This window comes from Camellia sinensis, chromosome 1 (genome assembly GCF_055761805.1).
Source record: "Camellia sinensis isolate YWXY chromosome 1, ASM5576180v1, whole genome shotgun sequence".
Lineage (NCBI taxonomy): Eukaryota > Viridiplantae > Streptophyta > Magnoliopsida > Ericales > Theaceae > Camellia > Camellia sinensis.
Window position 1 is genome coordinate 16404638 of NC_138961.1, and position 18216 is coordinate 16422853.

Here is an 18216-nt window from a genome sequence, read left to right on the forward strand (position 1 = left end):
ATTTAAAATACGAATTGTCCTTTTTAATTTTGAAAATTACATCTTGCTTCATGAAGTTTCTAATCTCATAACAAATGGTCCATTTTAATAATAAATCATCAAGTCATTTAACAGTTTTAGTGATATCAAAAATTTCACATTCCAATGTACCAAAAAAAAAAAAATCAGAAATTTCATAACAAATAACTAATTTTATTATTAAATCATCAAATCATTTAATAATTTTAATAATATCAGAAATTTATTTCAATTAATAATTCATGTAATTTTATTATTGTAGAGAAGAGCAGTGAAGAATTTTATTTTTTTAGTTAATTCTATTTTAAAAAAAAAATCTAACAATGAAGTATTTAAATTTTCCAAACCACGGCAAGCCAATTCGTATTTGAAACAAATCTTAGGGAGTGTATTTGTAATTTATCTAAAAAAAATAAAAATCTCTATTCTATCAGGTCCCATATTTTTTTTAATTTCATTCATGTGATTTCAGTGTCTAATGCGATGCTTTTGATCAGCAATTTATATTTGCTCAGCCCTTTCGTATGATTCCTTCCTTGTCCATGGTTGCTATTTTTATCCTTGTTTTGTCCTTTGAGTGTTGCATTTGTTTACTTTAATGATGCTTTGTATTATGATTTTTTTTTTTGAAGTGAGGGAGAAAAAGAAAAAAAAATATACAAATATAGAGGGAGTTGCACCCCATTGATGAATTACACCCTTCATTTTATTTTATTTTTTTGTTTTTTTTCCCACTGTTGAGTGGTTCCATTTTTTTGTGCCTTGCTCATACAACAGACTGGTATCTCCACTTTTTGTTTTGTCCTCTTACGTGTTGGATTTGTTTACTTTAACCATCTTTGTACCATATGATTTTTTTTTTTTTTTTTGTTTTTTTTTGATGTCTTGCTCATAACAACATACAGGTATCTCCACTTTGGGATGAACAGTTTCATTCCAATTAAACAGCAAGGAAATGTTTGATTAATAAGATTAGAATATGAGATCAAGATTATTAATTTATGAGCTTAATAATTTTATCTATGTTTTAAAATTTTATTTCAGGATTATTAATCCAATAGATAATTAATCCAATAAATTTGTAGGATTATTAGTAATAGGGTAGAGGTGAGATTATATATCATGAGTTGGGAAATAAAATAAAAAAACACTTTTACCCTTGACTAAAAATTAAAACACTTATTATTTTTATATAATTTTATATTTTAGAAGGCTAAAAATAATTTTTAAGAATTTAAAAATATTTTTTGATATTTATTTTATCAAATTAGCTTATATTTAAAAAAATTAAAAAAAAACCAAACATGGCCTTTGTATTTTTATTTTTCTTTTCTTTATTTATTTATAATTATTTCAAAACCATGTTTATGAAGAAATGTTGACAAAATAAAGATCGTGAAGAAACATTTGATGGAGGGTAAGATTGAAAAAGAAGATAAATATAGTTATAATCATATATTCATATATTTTCTTATCCAATACAAATCAAACAATGGACAATGGGATAATATATCATATTAATCCAATTGGATAGTAAATGCTTCACTAATTTAATGAGATTATTAATACATTCACTATTAGTCTTGTGAATCAAACATGGCCTAAATATTTCGGAGAGGGAAGAACAATGATCCACATGCTTCAAACAAGGGGTTGGATTTGTTAGGTTTTTGTAATTGGCAATCTCGTTGGACAAAACTCTATTCAGCTGTATTTTCATTCGCTTTATTGTATCTGTGAGTTATGAGAGTTTAGATGTGAATCTAACTCGAGTTGTGCTTGTGCAGAGAAGTTTGCACTGATATTCCATATCTTGACTTCAACATTCCTTATTTGTCACTTTATACAAAATAGCGGCCCTGAAGTCAAGAAGAGTTCAAAGTTGTTTGACCGCTTGAGTAGTCTTTTGTGCGCTCGAGTGGTGAAGTGGTTCATCTAGTATTTCTGGCTGTGTTCTGAACTTCTAGAAAAGATGTTTCACTACTCGAGCGGTAGATGTTGCACTTGAACGGTTGGCCTATATGTGAGTACTACCTTTAGTCAAACCGCTTGAGCAGTCTTCGCAACTCTACTTAGTATAAAGTGTGTCGTTTGACATTTTTGGGGTTTAACCCATTCAGATTATCAAAGATGAGTAAAATACAAAGTGTTTTATATTGGATGGTGTTTTATATGAGTTTCCTTAATGTATAAAAGGTAATTGATCGATCAACAAATTACATATTGACAAACATCAAGAGTTATTTCATTATTTCATTCACAAAAAAAAAAGAGGTGTTTATCGGTGAATTTCAGGGAACTTGGGCCTGAAACTTTGGTGGATTCTGGAGTGGCTTATCGTCAAGGATTCGACATTGGCATTGTGGATTCAACGTTGTGCAAAGTAATTCCGAGGTGAAGATGGTGTTGGTAGAGGCACATCGGATTTCGTTCAATTCGGGTGTAGATTCGCTAGGTAATTAAGGGTTCTTGTGTGTAATTCTTTTTGTCTTCCTAGGAATTGTTTTGGACTTTAGCCCATAAATTTTTATCAGAATTAGAGGAGTTTAATTGTGATTTTTTTCCACATCAAATCATTGTGCCGATTTGTTATTGATTGTTTGATTAGGATTAGTATTCATTGTTTAAAATTGAATTTCTCAGGAATTTTTCAAGATTTTTTAGGATTGTTGGTCTCTTTCAGATCATCTTGATGATTCAAACCATTTATTTTGTAGAGTCCATCAAACATAAGAAATGGGCTCAATTATCCTTTATAGTGATGCGTCTGCCATAAAAGCTTTCAACAAGAAATAGTTTCATAATCCCTATAATGTGATATTTGCAACACAAAACAAGAGAACGTCATAATAATGCATGGATAGGCTATTGAATCGGAGCTTACCCATCCAAAGAAAAAGATAAAAAAATAAAATGAAAATGAAAATTATATTACAATTAATAGCCAATAAACAATGACCAACGAAAGACAGTCTAAAACCTTCGCTCGGGTGTATATTATAAACCCATCTTTACAATCAATTGACTTTTGCCAAATGATTTTGTAGTAGTCTCACAAAATCTGCTCACACTATATAGGTTTGATTTGGCCACTTTGGACCCCGTTTTCTTCGCAGGTTGGCACTGATCATGCAAGAGAAGACATTGACAAGCTCGAAATCTTCTTCAGTAATCAGAATCTTGGCTGCACTAGGGTCAGCAAAGAGTTGTTTGGCAACAAGATATCCTAAAATTGACCAGGTCTGGAACAACTGCGATTGTTTCCCAATGAACCTTTTTAGTTTACTTTTTTTGTTGTCTTGGAATGTTAGGGGGTTTGGAAGGCCGGAGAAAAGAAGAAGAATCAGGGCATTACTTAAAGAGAGAAAAATTGATTGTGCCTTTTTTCAAGAGACTAAGAAAGAAGGTATGTCAGATGATTTGGTACGATCAATTTGGCATGTTGATGAATTGGAATATATGTTTGTGGATGCAGATGGTTCGGCTGGTGGGCTGTTGTGCGTTTGAAAGCCTTCTGTGTTTGCATTATCTCAGTGTTGTGGTTCAAGAAGGTTCCTCTTATTATCAGGTACATTACTTCCAGCTTTTAGGTGTGTTTTGGTTAACGTTTATGCGCCAATTGATGTAGTAAGCAGGAGGCAAGTGTGGAAAGTTATTTCTAGTTTCAAATTAGGATTTCTAGATCCTTAGTGTGTGGTAGGGGACATTAATGAAATTAGAAATATAAGGGAAAGAAAAGGGTGTTTAAGAAGGGATAGAGGGATGATAGAATTTAATGAGTTTATTGAGGGGTTAGCCTTGTATGATGTCCCAATCCATGGAAAGCAATTCTCATGGAGTAATTCAGAAGATGGGGATAGATGGAGTAGAATTGACAAAGTTCTACTAGCACCTGAGTGGATGAGTTGGTTTAATTTTAAGCTGTGGGGCCTTCCAAGGGATGTGTCTAACCATTGTTCTTTTGTATTGATGGAAGATGAAAGGGATTAGGGGCCAAAGCCATTTAGGTTCTTAAATGCTTGGCCATTACATCCTAAGTTTCTAGATGTGGTCAAGCAATCGTGGGAGGCTTCAAATGTCTCTGGATGGGCTGGGTTTATCATTACAACAAAACTTAGATATCTCAAGTTGGAATTGAAAAAGTGAAATAATGATGTATTTGGCAATGTTTCCTACTCTCTCAAAAAAGCAGAGGTGGAGCTTTATAAGCTTGATCTGTTGGCTGAGTCTAGAGACTTGTCAGAGGCTGAGATTGTCCGGTGAAGGGAGGTCAAAAAAGATGTGTGGTCTCTTAGGAAGAGGGACGAGTGGCTATGGCTTCAAAAGTCTAGACTAGACTGGAGCTTGAAGGGGGATAAGAATACAAGGTATTTTCGTACCATTGCATCTTCTAGACAGAATCGTAATTTGTTGAATTCAATTACAGTTGAAGGGATACTCTGTGAGGATCCCATTATGGTGAAACAGGAGGTTTTTAAGCATTTTAAAGGCCTGTTCTCTGAAAATTAGAGGAATAGGCCAAAGTTGAAGGGTTAATTTAAATCTATTGGTCAGGATCAAGTGGCTGGAATTCTGGAAGCAACTTTTTCTGAAGATGAGGTGTGGGCTGCTATTAAGAGTTGTAATGGGAATAAGTCTCTCGGTCCTGATGGGTTTAATCTGATTTGCTTTCAGAAGTGTTGGGAAATTTTGAAGTCTGATGTCCTACAATTTTTCAAAGAATTTTATGAAAATGGGAAATTGGTGGCTGGTGTGAATAATTCTTTTATCACTTCGATCCCAAAAATTGAATTATGATAACCCTGCCCCGTATTATGCTAATTGATCCTTATTACGAATGTGGTTATGTGTTTGATATGATTTTGAGTGCCATTTACAAGAATATATGTGATTTTGAATTTCTATCTGTTCACCGTAGGAAAATCTGTTTGATTATCTGCTTTAGAATTTAAATTGAAGGCCTTATCGGCCACAGAACCCGGAATTGACTACTTCATTATGATTAGCGTAATTTTTAGAGCCTACGGTGAAATTTAATTGAAAATTGATTCGTATCAGATTAATTAGATTAAATTGATGATATAGTGCTCAATTATTTAATATTGATAAATGTGATGAAGGGAGCTTTTTAAAAAGGGGACCAATGTGCACTTATATTCATTTTGTTTGAGCTCAAAATCAGAAATTATACTCTAGAGAGAGAGGGGAGGCCGGATTTAGAGAGAGAGGGAGCTCAAGGTAGGGATTTGACTAAGGAACTAAGGTGTTCTTGAAGCTACACTCAAGAATTAACCATAAATTGGGAAGGTTGAGCTTCTAGGTGAGTAAATTCATGGATTTTAGTTTGTAACTTTGTGAATTCAAAATTGAATGATGAGCAAGAACATGAATTGAATTGATTATGATGAAAATGAGTTGGTTTTGACAAATAGGAAGTCCACTACAACAAAAGTAACCTATGGTGACGAAAAGTAGTGAAGAAAGTAAATTTCGTCATTAAATAAGAATAGTTCGTGACGAATTACAAAATTTTGTCACATATAATAAAAAAATAAAAATAATAGGTGACGAAATTTATTTTCGTCAACAAATACTTCTTTTTAGGTGAGGTAAAAATAAGTTTCGTCACCGAAAGTTTTCCGCTAATTTTTTTTTGGTGGCGCCAAAATTTTGAGACTTTTGGTGAGGAAAAGAATTTGTCACCAACTATAAAATTATTGGTGAGGAATATATTTTCGTCACCAATAATTTTACATATATATATTTTTTGAGAAGCTTGATTTTAAATATTTTAAGACCATTTGGTGAGAAATATATTTTTATCACTGATAATTTTTAATATTTTGAGGCTTTTTAGTGAGTAAATTATTTTGTCACTAATTTTGGAAGGAAAATTTTGACATATTGGGCGGTGTAGACACCCCATTTTTGACCGACCTTGAGACTCAGACGTCACCAGTTGAGCGCTTGGTGATATTGCATAATGTGCTCGTTCAGAAGTTTCAGAGTCGCGGCCGTGAGCCCTGCCTCCGGACTTCCGAACCCTTTTCTGTGCCTTGTCTCGGTTTGCGAGCCAGACTCGGTTTTCTCTGTTTCTTTTCCTGAGGGAAGGGAGAGGTCCCGTAGACCATCTCTCAATGTCCGTAGGCTACATTTGGCGGCCGTAGGCCATTTTTCCCATTTCGGAGTCCGGTTTCCGGTTTTCGGAGCCGTCAGGCCATGTGCCTCGGTTCGGGACCGCTTAACCATCTCCTTTTGCTCTGATTTTTGGCATACATCTTATTTTCTCCCTTTTGAGGGACACTGGGGTCTGAGAAACCCACTTCGTGGCCGAACACCACTTTCGGTGTTTAACGGGCAGTTTCTAGGGCCCCGAACTGCGTGTTTTGGCCCCCGAACATTCGTTTTGCATCGGTTTTCGTTCATTTTTGGCAGGTACCTCTGTTTTATCACCAGGAAGGTCACTGAAGGGTGGGAGGCTAGTAATTGTTGCAGCAACCAGTTATCTCTCCTCCGGAGCCTCCCGGCGCCCGTTTTTCCAACTTCCGGGCTAATGTTGAACCCCTTGGACCTTTCTTCTTGAACTTTGAACCACATATCTGTGATCTACACACCTGAGAGGCCCCTAAAAGTTGGTGGCCGGCCATTAAGGTCACCTGACCCTTTTGACCCCTTTCTTCCGGGCTAATGTTGAACCCCTTGGACCTTTCTTCTTGAACTTTGAACCACATATCTGTGATCTACACACCTGAGAGGCCCCTAAAAGTTCATGGCCGGCCAGTAATTCAACTTGACCCTTTTGACCCCCTCTTTCTGAGCCAATGTTGAACCCCTTGGACCAACTTTCTTGGAATTTTAACCACATGGTTGTGTTATACACACATAGGACTACCTCCCCAGTAGCTTGCCGGCCAGAAAATCACATTGGCCCTTTTGACCCCTAGCCGGCCGGCTAGGGGGTGTGGCCGGCCGGCCACCTCCAGCAAAAGTGAGAGGCCGGCCGTGTTCCTCCCACTGTACCCTTTCCAGCTGTGGGGCAATATCCCCCAGATATTTTCTGTATCCGGGGGATATTTTGGGAGAGAGTTATGCTCTCCAATTCACCCCCCTTTTACACCCCTTTCTTGACCTTATAACCAGCTGAGGGTCTTCTTCTTGAGGGTTAGAAAAAATACTCTTCAAGTCTCCATAGCCATCTCCATCTTCTTCCTTCTCAATTCTCCAAAAAACCCTAAGTCCCTAACCTTCATTCCTTATACACCACCAAGCTCTACCACCACCATCTCATTTCCAGCAGCAAGGAGGGATTCTAGAAGGCAAAAGAAGCTCCAAATCCATCCAAGAAGCAACAAAATCTCGAATCTTTAAGGGTAAGTTACACTTTTACCCTTTTGACCCTTTTTCTTGTTCTATTTCTAAGCCCCTCTTGCTTTTTGTTTCAAGCTCCGGCCCTAACTGAAAAGGGCCATTTTTTTGAGCTCATCTTCACTTCTCATTAAGGGCTCAACCCTGTTTGAGCCCTCCATAATACACTTGCTTCATTGACCATCTTGTATGTCATAGTTTTGCATGCTATTTTTGACCCATGAGCAATTTATTTTTGAGCATGTTGTAAACTGATATAGGGCTTATTTTGAGCCCCTCTTCAACATTGGAGAAGGGCTCAACCTTATTTGGTGTCTCCATGTGTCACTTGTAGTTCAATCCCTTATTTGACCCCATTTTTGCATAAGTTGATAGCCCTCTTGGCTTCTGTTTTTGGACCTTGGTCCGAACTGAAAGTGACCTTGTTTTGGCCTATACTTCATGTTTCATTCACACTTTTTTCCTGTTTGGTGATTATTTTATATACTTCATGTTATAGCACCTTTTGAGCCTTGTTTTGCATCCCATTTTTAGCATATTTGTATACTGATTTTGAGGTTTCCATATACTGTAAATGTTCATATTTTTGGTCCATCTTCAGTGTTGTAGAAGGAAATTTTTCAGTTTGGGTTTAGCTTATACCACTTGCTTCATTACCCCTATCTTGGCCCCTATTCTTGTATGCTATTTTTGCCATACCTATATTTGCTGTTTGGCCATGTTTATAACTGGAAAAGTGCTTATTTTGGGACTGTCTAGCTTCTGTCTTTGCATTGCATGTCCATGTTGTGCATGTTTAGCATGGCTATAGGCCATTTCGGGTGCCTAATGTTGCATTTCGGGACATTTTCTTGCATTTCACATCATTTCGCTTCATTTCGGGACTGTTTTCCCCATATGTTGTTGCTGAAATTCCATTAGCATGCTTGCATATCATTTTTGTCATTTGCATTGCATTCTGCCACTGCCTCGGTTTGCGTGCCCGTGTGCACGCATTTCGAGGCACTCCATTTTTATCCGACGGCATCCGATGTGAGTGTGGCTGAGGCTCACTCATGTTGGTATAAGCCCATTTGTCATTTCCATATCATTTCATCATATTTTATCACCACCTCGGTTTGCGTGCCCGTGTGCACGCATTTCGAGGCACTCCTTTTTTTATCCGACCGGCATCCGATGTGAGTGTGGCTGAGGCTCACTCATGTTGGTATAAGCCCATTTGTCACTTCCTTGTCATTTGCATTGCATTTGTCATCGCCTCGGTTTGCGTGTCCGTGTGCACGCATTTCGAGGCACTCATTTTCATTGTATCTGTTATCGCCTCGGTTTGCGTGCCCGTGTGCACGTACTTCGAGACATCTCATTTTCATTGTATCTATCATCGCCTCGGTTTGCGTGCCCGTGTGCACGTACTTCGAGGCATCTCATCTTCATTGTATCTATCATCGCCTCGGTTTGCGTGCCCGTGCGCACGTACTTCGAGGCATCTCATTTTCAGCATTCTGTCATTTTCTCGGTTCGCGTGCCCGTGTGCACGCATTTCGAGGCATCTCATTTTCATAGCATTGTGTATGTTAGGATTGTATATTAGTTGCATTTCATGCATATCATGCATATTGCATCATGTCCGGAATAGGAGTTAGCCCGGGCACGGGAAACGAGGTACATTTCGTACTCCGAGTGACGGAATGTGTCTCAATTCCCCAGTCACCGACACTCCGGATTATCCATGATGGAGTTAGGTTTTAGCTGTAGTTTCATGTGCATTCATCCTATATTGAGTTGTGCATTTCGACTCCTCTGCCATCATGCCTCGGTATGCGTGATTGGTGGCACGAGGATCGAGACATGCATATATTTGTGCAAATACATTGCTATGCCCCTTTCCTGCTCTTTGTTGCAGCAAAACCAGGAATCAGCAACTTTCCGGGACTTGGCACGCTTTTCAAGAATAACAGGTGTAAACAGAGGCTAATTGGGGCATTCCGGTGGATTTCCGCGCAAGACAATCCGGACATGCATCATCCACCAGAAGCAAGGCAGTCCCTGGCTTGCACGCCAGTTTTTTTTTTTTTTTTTTTTTTTTTTTTGCTTTCTAGTTAATTCATTAATTAATTAGGATTCTGTAATATTTTAGACTGTAATATTCTTTTATTTGGGACTGTAATATTTGGACTGTATATTTATTTGGACCCTCCGAGTGAGGGCATAACTGTAATAAGTGTGCGTGAGTGTGATGTATGTCTTCCAACCCCACGTCTTTCTCCCTTTTATTTATCCGCTTATGATGGTTAGATTAGGGCATATTTAAATTAGCATACAGTATGACAGCATGTTTGCATCATCCATCTGTATTGCATGCACCGGGCTCGGCACATCATACTAACTGCATTGTACTTTCAATTCTAAATTGAATACATGATAGTTGTAGCATTTCATATACCATCTTAGAATAGCCGAGCCTGCTATAGTTGCATTTTGCATGTGTTGCATTAGGCATTTTTGTATACTTAGGATCATGCATGATTTCTAATTAACTTCCTTTTTTTGGCTTGGAGTACTCGGTAAGTTTTATGCTTTAGCATCCTTGCATGCGTGTGAGTAACTGCCATGAATAGCATGCTTACCATGAGGCTAATTGCTAATGTGATATAACTGCCTGAATGCCTGTGGGTGAAGGTTGGGTTATTTGAATTGGAATAATTCATCAAATGTGTGTTTTAAGCCCACTAGATAGTGGCAAAATCATGTTTTCTAAGCCCACCCGAGGGTGGCAAATCCACGTCTTAGCCTACTTGCGGGTAGCACCATCAAACCATTTTCAAATAAACAAGCATGAAATGTTTTGTTCCAATTCGGACGACCCAGTCTATATTTATATGCTGCGAGCATCACATAGTAACCTAGGCTAATAACCGGAATAAGAACATACAATGTTTTCAAAAATTGATATCATGGTTAGTAGAGGCCGGTCTATGACCGGGCGAGCGGGGGTGCTCACGAAGTGACCTTCCCCAATCGTACCCAAGTTCCCGAACCGAGGCAACTTTGGTGATGACGGACACGTGGCCTTTTGGCACCGAGTCAGGGTTTCCTAAATTTCCCAAAATAAAATATTTAGGTGGCGACTCTGTATCTGGCAAAGCAGTCCATGTTTGGCACTTCTTTCAAAAATCTGTTTTTTTCTCAAAACGATTTGCCGGATTTGGACTCTTTGGTTCAGACTTAGAACCGTGACTACAAAGTCGAGTCCGAGCTGTAGCGAGGTCCCCCCGCGGGCTTGTTACAGTTTCTGGCGACTCTGCTGGGGATTTAGAGAACTTGACTCGAACTCATGATATCTATTTTTGGCTACACTTGTGTGTTTCTTTGCATTGCATTTGCATTGGTGCGCCTAGGACACCGTGTTTGCCATCTGCTATTCCTGAACGGTTTGCCGGAGACTTGTCTTGTCAAGGCATGACCATAAGGCTGACCGGTTGTGGGCTTTGCCAGTATGGGAACACAAACCCCGGTTTTACCGGGGCACCCTCTTTGACCATTCGACCTAGTGCATATTCGGATCCATAGTGACCATTCCAAATTAGGACAGGTCACTTACCCGTTTATAGGTTGTTTGAAGCCGCTGTGTGCGTAATGAAACCCTAGCTCCTGACAAAATAGGACAGGGAAACCCTACCCCAACATAGGGGTGTTTTGGCTCTCACTTATCTGTTATGTGCTTTAGAGTGCGTCTCTACAGGAATGCATGTATCAGTATATGAGTTTGGGCATCAGGCCTGCGGGCACCAGTTTGCGAATTTTGGCATCAGGCCTGCGGGCATTACTATCAGTGTTTGGGAGTCAGCTTTACCCGTGGGTTTCAGACTCAGATTTTGAGGCCGAATTTTGGGCAGAATTCAGTAGAGGGCACACTCATTCAACTATGCTCGTATCTGTTCAGGTGAAATCAGGCTGAGATGCTGTCTGTTTTCTCTTTTGCTAGGTAGTCTTGGAACTGTCGCTTCAGAAGGCTCCGATATCCCCCGAGGTTCATCGAACTTGTGCTTATAGACTTTGTCAGGTCAGAGATTCAGTTCAAGGGTAATCAGTGTTCTTTCGCTGAGGCAAGGTAAAGAAAAGCCGGTCAGGGCTCATATGTTCATCTAATCCGTCAGTCGCCAGTCACATCACCTTTGTTCAGACTCAACAGGCCATGATGGCACAAGGTTCAGAGGAGTTTGCGGCTATGACAGCAGCGCTAAATCAGGGAACTACCATGCAGGCTGAGACCAGTATTGAAACGCAGCGCCCATCTGAGGCATCTGCCTCACATCCAGCTTTGGGACCCCAGCCGAACTTTGATCCAATTCCGCCAGTTGAAGACTTGCAGTGTCTGAATCCTCGAGAAGGCTTGGCTCAAGCTCAGGTGCTCAGACCCCTGGTGCAGCCTAATGAGAAAACTCAACCCTTTAATGTTGATGAGTTCAATCCGACTGCAGTGAAAATTGCAAACCTTGAGAAGCAATTCAAAAGGGCACAGGGCCTTAACTCCATTCCTGGCATTGAGGATGGGCACACCGAGGCTTCCATCCGGCTCCCAGACAGATTCAAAATGCCATATATCGACCGTTTCGACGGGTCTGGAGATCCAATGGTACATATCCGACTTTTCTTGGATGTCCTAAAACCGATGGGTCTGACTAAGCCACAAAAACTCTCTCTGTATGGAAGAACCCTGTCGGGTGTAGCAACTACCTGGTATACCAAATTGGAGGATACAGTGAAGCAAAACTGGGAAGAACTGGCTGAAGCCTTTGTCGATCAGTATTCCTACAATACCCAAGTTGAAATGACCATCCAAGAGCTTGAAGCAACTCGCCAGAACCCAACAGAGCCTTTTGTGAAATTTGTTGCAAGGTGGAGAGCAAAGGCAGCACAAATGACAGATCGTCGCCCTTCTGAGAAGGATCAAGTGCAGATGATGGTCCGAAACCTCGAGCATGATATGTTGCAAAAGTTGATAGTCGCTCCACTATTCACTTTCAAAAGTTTGCATGAACTGGGGGTTCAAGTCGAGAATGCGTTCAACAGTGGGATCATTCCCAGGACAAGGGAACTAACAAGGAAGGTGATTTCAGGGAGTACCAATGCTGGTAGCAGCGCTATTCCCAAACCCACCGAAATCAATACAGTCACCACAGCCAACCCTTTTGCCAAACCAAGCCTACAAACAGCTGGCCCAGTCCAAGCTCAGGGTAGAACTTTCACCCCCCTCTATATGAGCCTGACTAGCGCACTGAAAGCCTTGATGGAAAAAGGGCATCTCAAACCCCTCGATCCTCAACCTCTTCCCAACCCACTCCCAGCCAGACATAACCCCGCCAAGTACTGTGTGTACCATCAGCAGCGCGGTCATGGCACCGACCGTTGCTACCGCCTTCGTCATGAGATCCAAAATCTCATCGACAACCGGACGATAGCTCCACCTTCAGACCCCAATGACCAAACATCTCCTGCCTACCTCAATCACATCCACATACTGCCATCCACCTTTGACCCCAGCATATACATCACCCCGGCCCATCTACCCAAGCCTGAGGTGTTTATCCCAGAAAGCATGGACCTATGCATGATGGATGCACCTGAACCTCAACCATCTCAAACCCGTGAACCCACTATTTCTGAGTTGATGGGAATGATTAAAGATCTTCAAAAAACCGTGACAGATCTGGCCTCCGGGACATTGGCTCCATCATCGACCACACCACATACCGGGAACTTCATGTCAAAAGACTCCCCGATGTTGGGACGGGCTGCATTTGAGGAAAGCCAATCTCTTGACAAAGTGGAAGCAACTGGTAAGAGCAAGGTAGGGGCAGGCATTGGTCCCCATGAACACCTTCGGTGGGATATTGAGGCTTTGAAAGCCGAAGGGCTGAACAAGCAGCAAGTACTCGCAGTTGTTGCAGAAATTGTAGATAACACTTTCGCCACTCAGCATGAGATTAGTCTGAATCAAGGGGCAATCCGGGAGAAGGGCCGCTGTACCAGGAATGTTCCTTTTAGCTCTAAACCCTTACTCGGAAGAGATCGGCAAACCAGGCCAGCACCTGCCAATCCCTTTGCTGGTGCACCCAGTAAAAATCCACAAACCTCAAAATACCCACCTCGAGGCCAGAGGGTGTTCTCACCACTATACATGTCTCTATCAGCGGCCTTTAGGATCTTGGTTAGAGAGGGGGATTTGAAGCCCCTGGAGCCGCAACCATTACCAAAGAACCTCCCTCTCTCGCACAACCCAGCCGACTACTGTGCCTTCCATCAGCAAACCGGTCATGACACTGACATGTGCTTTCGTCTCCATCACGAAATACAAGATCTGATCGACAATGGGGTCATCCCCGCACCAGGTCCTGCAAAGTCTATCGGCACTTGATCAGTGAACTTGTAGGGGATAATGTGATGTGATTGGAGGGATGAACCACCTGCGGGCAGCGCTCAGTTTACTCCAGATATGGTGGATGGCATGCACTGTTTTGAGCATTTGCGAATGCCGGTTTCTGACTCGGGTATTGGGTCAGTCTTGTTGTTTTGTTTTGAGTCTGTCTTTTTGTTTTGAGTCAGTCTCTTTTTATTTTGGATCTGTCTTGTTGTATCGAGTCAGTCCTGTTGTACAGGAGTCGGGTGATTCCGGGGGGTGTTACCTCGGGCGTCACCATTTTGTTTTGTGTTTGTCTTTTCGTTTTGTTTTGAGTCTGTTTCTGCCAGGGAGCCAGTTGTACCAACAGATTTGAATGAAACAGCAGTAATTTTTGCACTTCTATGTTCGCTTCTGCCGTGTGCTAGTTGTGACGGAATCTGAATGAAATGGCAGTACATTCCACCTGCTCTCTTCTGCACCCCAAAATCATTGCATTTAACCTAAGTTTTTCAAAACTTTTTGAACACTGCGGTGAAAACGAAGAGGAAGGAATTCCTCGGGATTTGCAAAACTTTGATCATTTGAGAGAAAGAGAGGCATGCTAAGCCCTTAATGAATGAAATCATGCTTGTTAGCGTGAGTACTGAGAAGGACCCTGGCTTGATCCAGACTGGTTTCACACTACCTTCAGCACGAGCGATTTGTCGCTTTCTTAAAAACTTTCAAAAACAAAATGTTTTGCGCGGTCTTGCGAAGACCTGTGTGGAATCGCTCTTGAGATTGTGCAGCCTAGGATCGCTCTCAGCCTTGAGACTCAACCCCTTCGCTTCCAAACCTTGAACTTGAAATCAGAAGGTTCGACGGTCAACTACGATGTGAGGCCTGTGTGGCTAGATTTGAAGCAGCCCTCGAACAAGAGGCACCAAAGTCAGGTCAAGAAGATCAGATCTCATCAGAAGAAGCTTGCAAAGCAAAGCAGCAGCCATTCTCCTGGATTCAGATGACTGTAGGATCTCAAAACCATTTGGCATGGACTTGTTATACTTTTACCCTTGAGAGGCTCGCTGGGCCGAAAACCCGGAAGGGCGGTCCAGGCAGAAGTTAGAGCAAGAGAAAAATACAAAAAAAAGAAGAAGCAAAAAATGCAAAAAGAAAAAAAGAGAACAAAAAAGAAAGATGCAAAGAAAAGAACGAAAAAATCAAAAAAGGAAAAAGAAATGAAAAGAATTGAAAAGAAAAGAAGAACAAAGCTCGCAAGGTCGAAAACCCGCAACGGGCGCCTTGGCAAAAGTTAGAGCCTAAAAAGGAGAGGTTAATACCCGAGTGTACCTTAACCCCGAACTACGTGAGGCTTGATTCCCATCTTTGGGATACGTAGGCAACTTCATTCTGAAGTCCAGCCGTAAAACACTTCAAACTCAATCATGTCCATGTAATGGTTCTGATAATCTTTGTCTTCTCTGTATCTGCGAGTCTGGTTGCGTTTGTCGCTCTGAGGACTGACTACAATACACTACGGTGCCATTCAGACAAGGGGCAACTTTCCGTTGCCATTCAATGCACCGCGGTGTCATTCAAACAAGGGGCAACTTTCCGTTGCCATTCAATGCGCTGCGGTGCTATCCAAACAAGGGGCAACTTTCCATTGCCATTCAGAACGCCGCAGTGTCAATTCAAACAAGGGGCAACATTCCGTTGCCATGCAGTGTCCTTCAGCAAGGGGCAATTTTCCATTGCCATGGATCCGAGGTTGCGCATCTCAAGAGTAGGTCCCATGCTCGTTGAGCAGTGGTCGTTTGCGAAAATAGTTTTTCGAGAATTTTTACTAAGGTTGACTAATCTTCTCGAAAAGTATTCCATTTTTTTTTTAAAACTGGACCATTTCTTGGACCCAAAAGAGGAAAATTTTCAGTGCTCACAGCCTAACTTGCATGATTTTAAATCAGAAAATTGAACAAGCATGCTAATCTAACTCTCATTTTGGTCAAAATTTTTTAGGAGAAAACCAAAATAAAAAAAAATGGTCAAAATGATAAAATAGGGGCATAGTTGAGTCAGGCTTCCTGTCTTTCCCATTGTCAACATACTTGCCAAAAAGGGCACTCTACCTGCCAGGAAAGGGCACAACTAAGGGCAGAAAGCTCTCACATCCTCCAAGCAGCACGGTATCAAGCCGAGTGCGAAGCACAATTCGGAATGGATCAAGATGCACCATTCCCTCATCCGGCGCATCGACAGATGTCACCGAAGGAAAAAGCCGCGAGCTGATTATGTTGGGCGTGAGCCCGCAACTTCCTGTTCATCCATCAACTACCCAGGGGAGGGATGAAAAACGAGAGATTGAAGAATAGAGAGATGTACGATGAGAGAAAAAGTGAGAAAGGGGCTTTTTCAGAAAAACAGAGCTTGAGGGCCGAGTGATGTGAGAACCACAAATGAGAAAGGGTGGGAAACACTACCCGGTGAAACAGGCTCCCTGTGCACATTTGAGTGTCGTGTCTTTTGTTTTATCTCGATTCTTGTTTTGAGTCGTTTCGAGTGTTACCCGATGTGTCTAGGTTGTGTGCCTTTTATTTCCGTGTTGAGTTGTCTTGCTGTGTTCAGTCGTAGGCTCGATACCTAGTCAAGAGCTCATTTATCAATTTCAAAATAAAATCGTTTTGCGCTCCGAGTGCCGTGCCGTTCTCCACATCTGTGCAAAACAAGATTCATTCTTTCATAAAACCGCAGGGTTCAGCCCAAGTCATGTCAGAACAGTAAAACAAGGACCTATTCGAAGCTATATGGGTTCCAGACTACAAAGCAAAAGAAAAGAGGGAAAACCGAAGCATCTGAATGTGTTTCACCTTCTTCAAACTCCGTGATTGTGCTCCGGATGTACCTTTTCAGGCCTTGCCAGTGCCCTGAAGAATGAGCATGCCTCTACTCCAAGCTTAAGCATGCTTCAAGCCAGAACGGCAATTAAAGCAGCAGCAGCAGATGTTATCTCCCGCCAATATGAACAGGGTGTGCCCCTTTTTGAGCTGAGTGTGTTGCAAAGTCCTCTAAGAGGTAAATCAGGGGCACCAGAGTACATTTTTGATACTCCTCAACTACATAGAATATGAATTTTCATATACACTATTGTTGCATGCGTGCCACACATCGTTATGATTCATGCATAGAATATGCTTGCTTTTGATTCCGCATAGAATATGCTTTGCTTGTTTTTTGCATAGAAAATGCTCGTATCTTTTGCATAGAAAATGCACTCTTCCATACTTGCATAGAAAATGCACCTCTTTTGCATAGAACATGCATTCACTCGCACTATCTTGTGCACTTACACTTTGTATCTCACTAGCACTGTCTTGTGCATCCTGTGGTTGTATCTCACTCGCACTATTTTGTGCATTGCATTTCAATCGCGCTGTTTAGCGTATCGCACTGTCTAGTGCATTTCAAATCAATCGCGCTGTTTAGCGTATCGCACTGTTTAGTGCATTCTATCGCGCTGTTTAGCGTATCGCACTGTCTTGTGCATTTCAAATCAATCGCGCTGTTTAGCGTATCGCACTGTTTAGTGCATTCTATCGCGCTGTTTAGCGTATCGCACTGTCTTGTGCATTTCAAATCAATCGCGCTGTTTAGCGTATCGCACTGTCTAGTGCATTTCAAATCAATCGCGCTGTTTAGCGTATCGCACTGTCTAGTGCATTTCAAATCAATCGCGCTGTTTAGTGTATTTCAATCGCGCTGTTTAGTGTATTTCAATCGCGCTGTTTAGCGTATCGCACTGTCCTGTGCATTTCAAATCACTCGCGCTTTCTTGCGCATTGCACTGTTTTGTGCACCTTACTTGCATTTTGCATGCATTCTATCGCGCTATCTTGCGCATCTCACCTGTACTTGTTAAGTGCATTGTATCGCGCTATCTTGCGCACCTTATTGGAATCGCACTGTTTTGTGCATTCACTCTGCATCGCACTATTTTGTGCATCTGTTTAGCACTGTTTTGTGCATTCACTCTGCATCGCACTGTCTTGTGCACTCCCCGGTCTAGGAGACCTTAAATCCTCCGGTCTATGGAGACCTTAAATCCTGCATCTTTATTCGCACTGCCTTGTGCACTCCCCGGTCTAAGAGACCTTAAATCCTCTAAAGGTGCAATTCCTTTGGTGTTTGTCGTGCCCGAATGACTTCCGGTGGTCCGGTATAGCCACCTGCCTGTGTTTGCAGTGAGTTCCTAGGAGACCAACTGCGACGGTGGAAACTAGAGTTCGAATGGCTCATGCCTAGAACACAAAGGTTCGGGATTTCCGTGACTAAAGTCTGGTTTAAATACCCAGGGGCGTGTCCTCGGCTTGAAATCTATATGGAAGCCCCATAGGTTGAGATAGCGTGTATGCACCTCAATTCTGGATACTGAACCAACCTAGTCTGTCACCCCG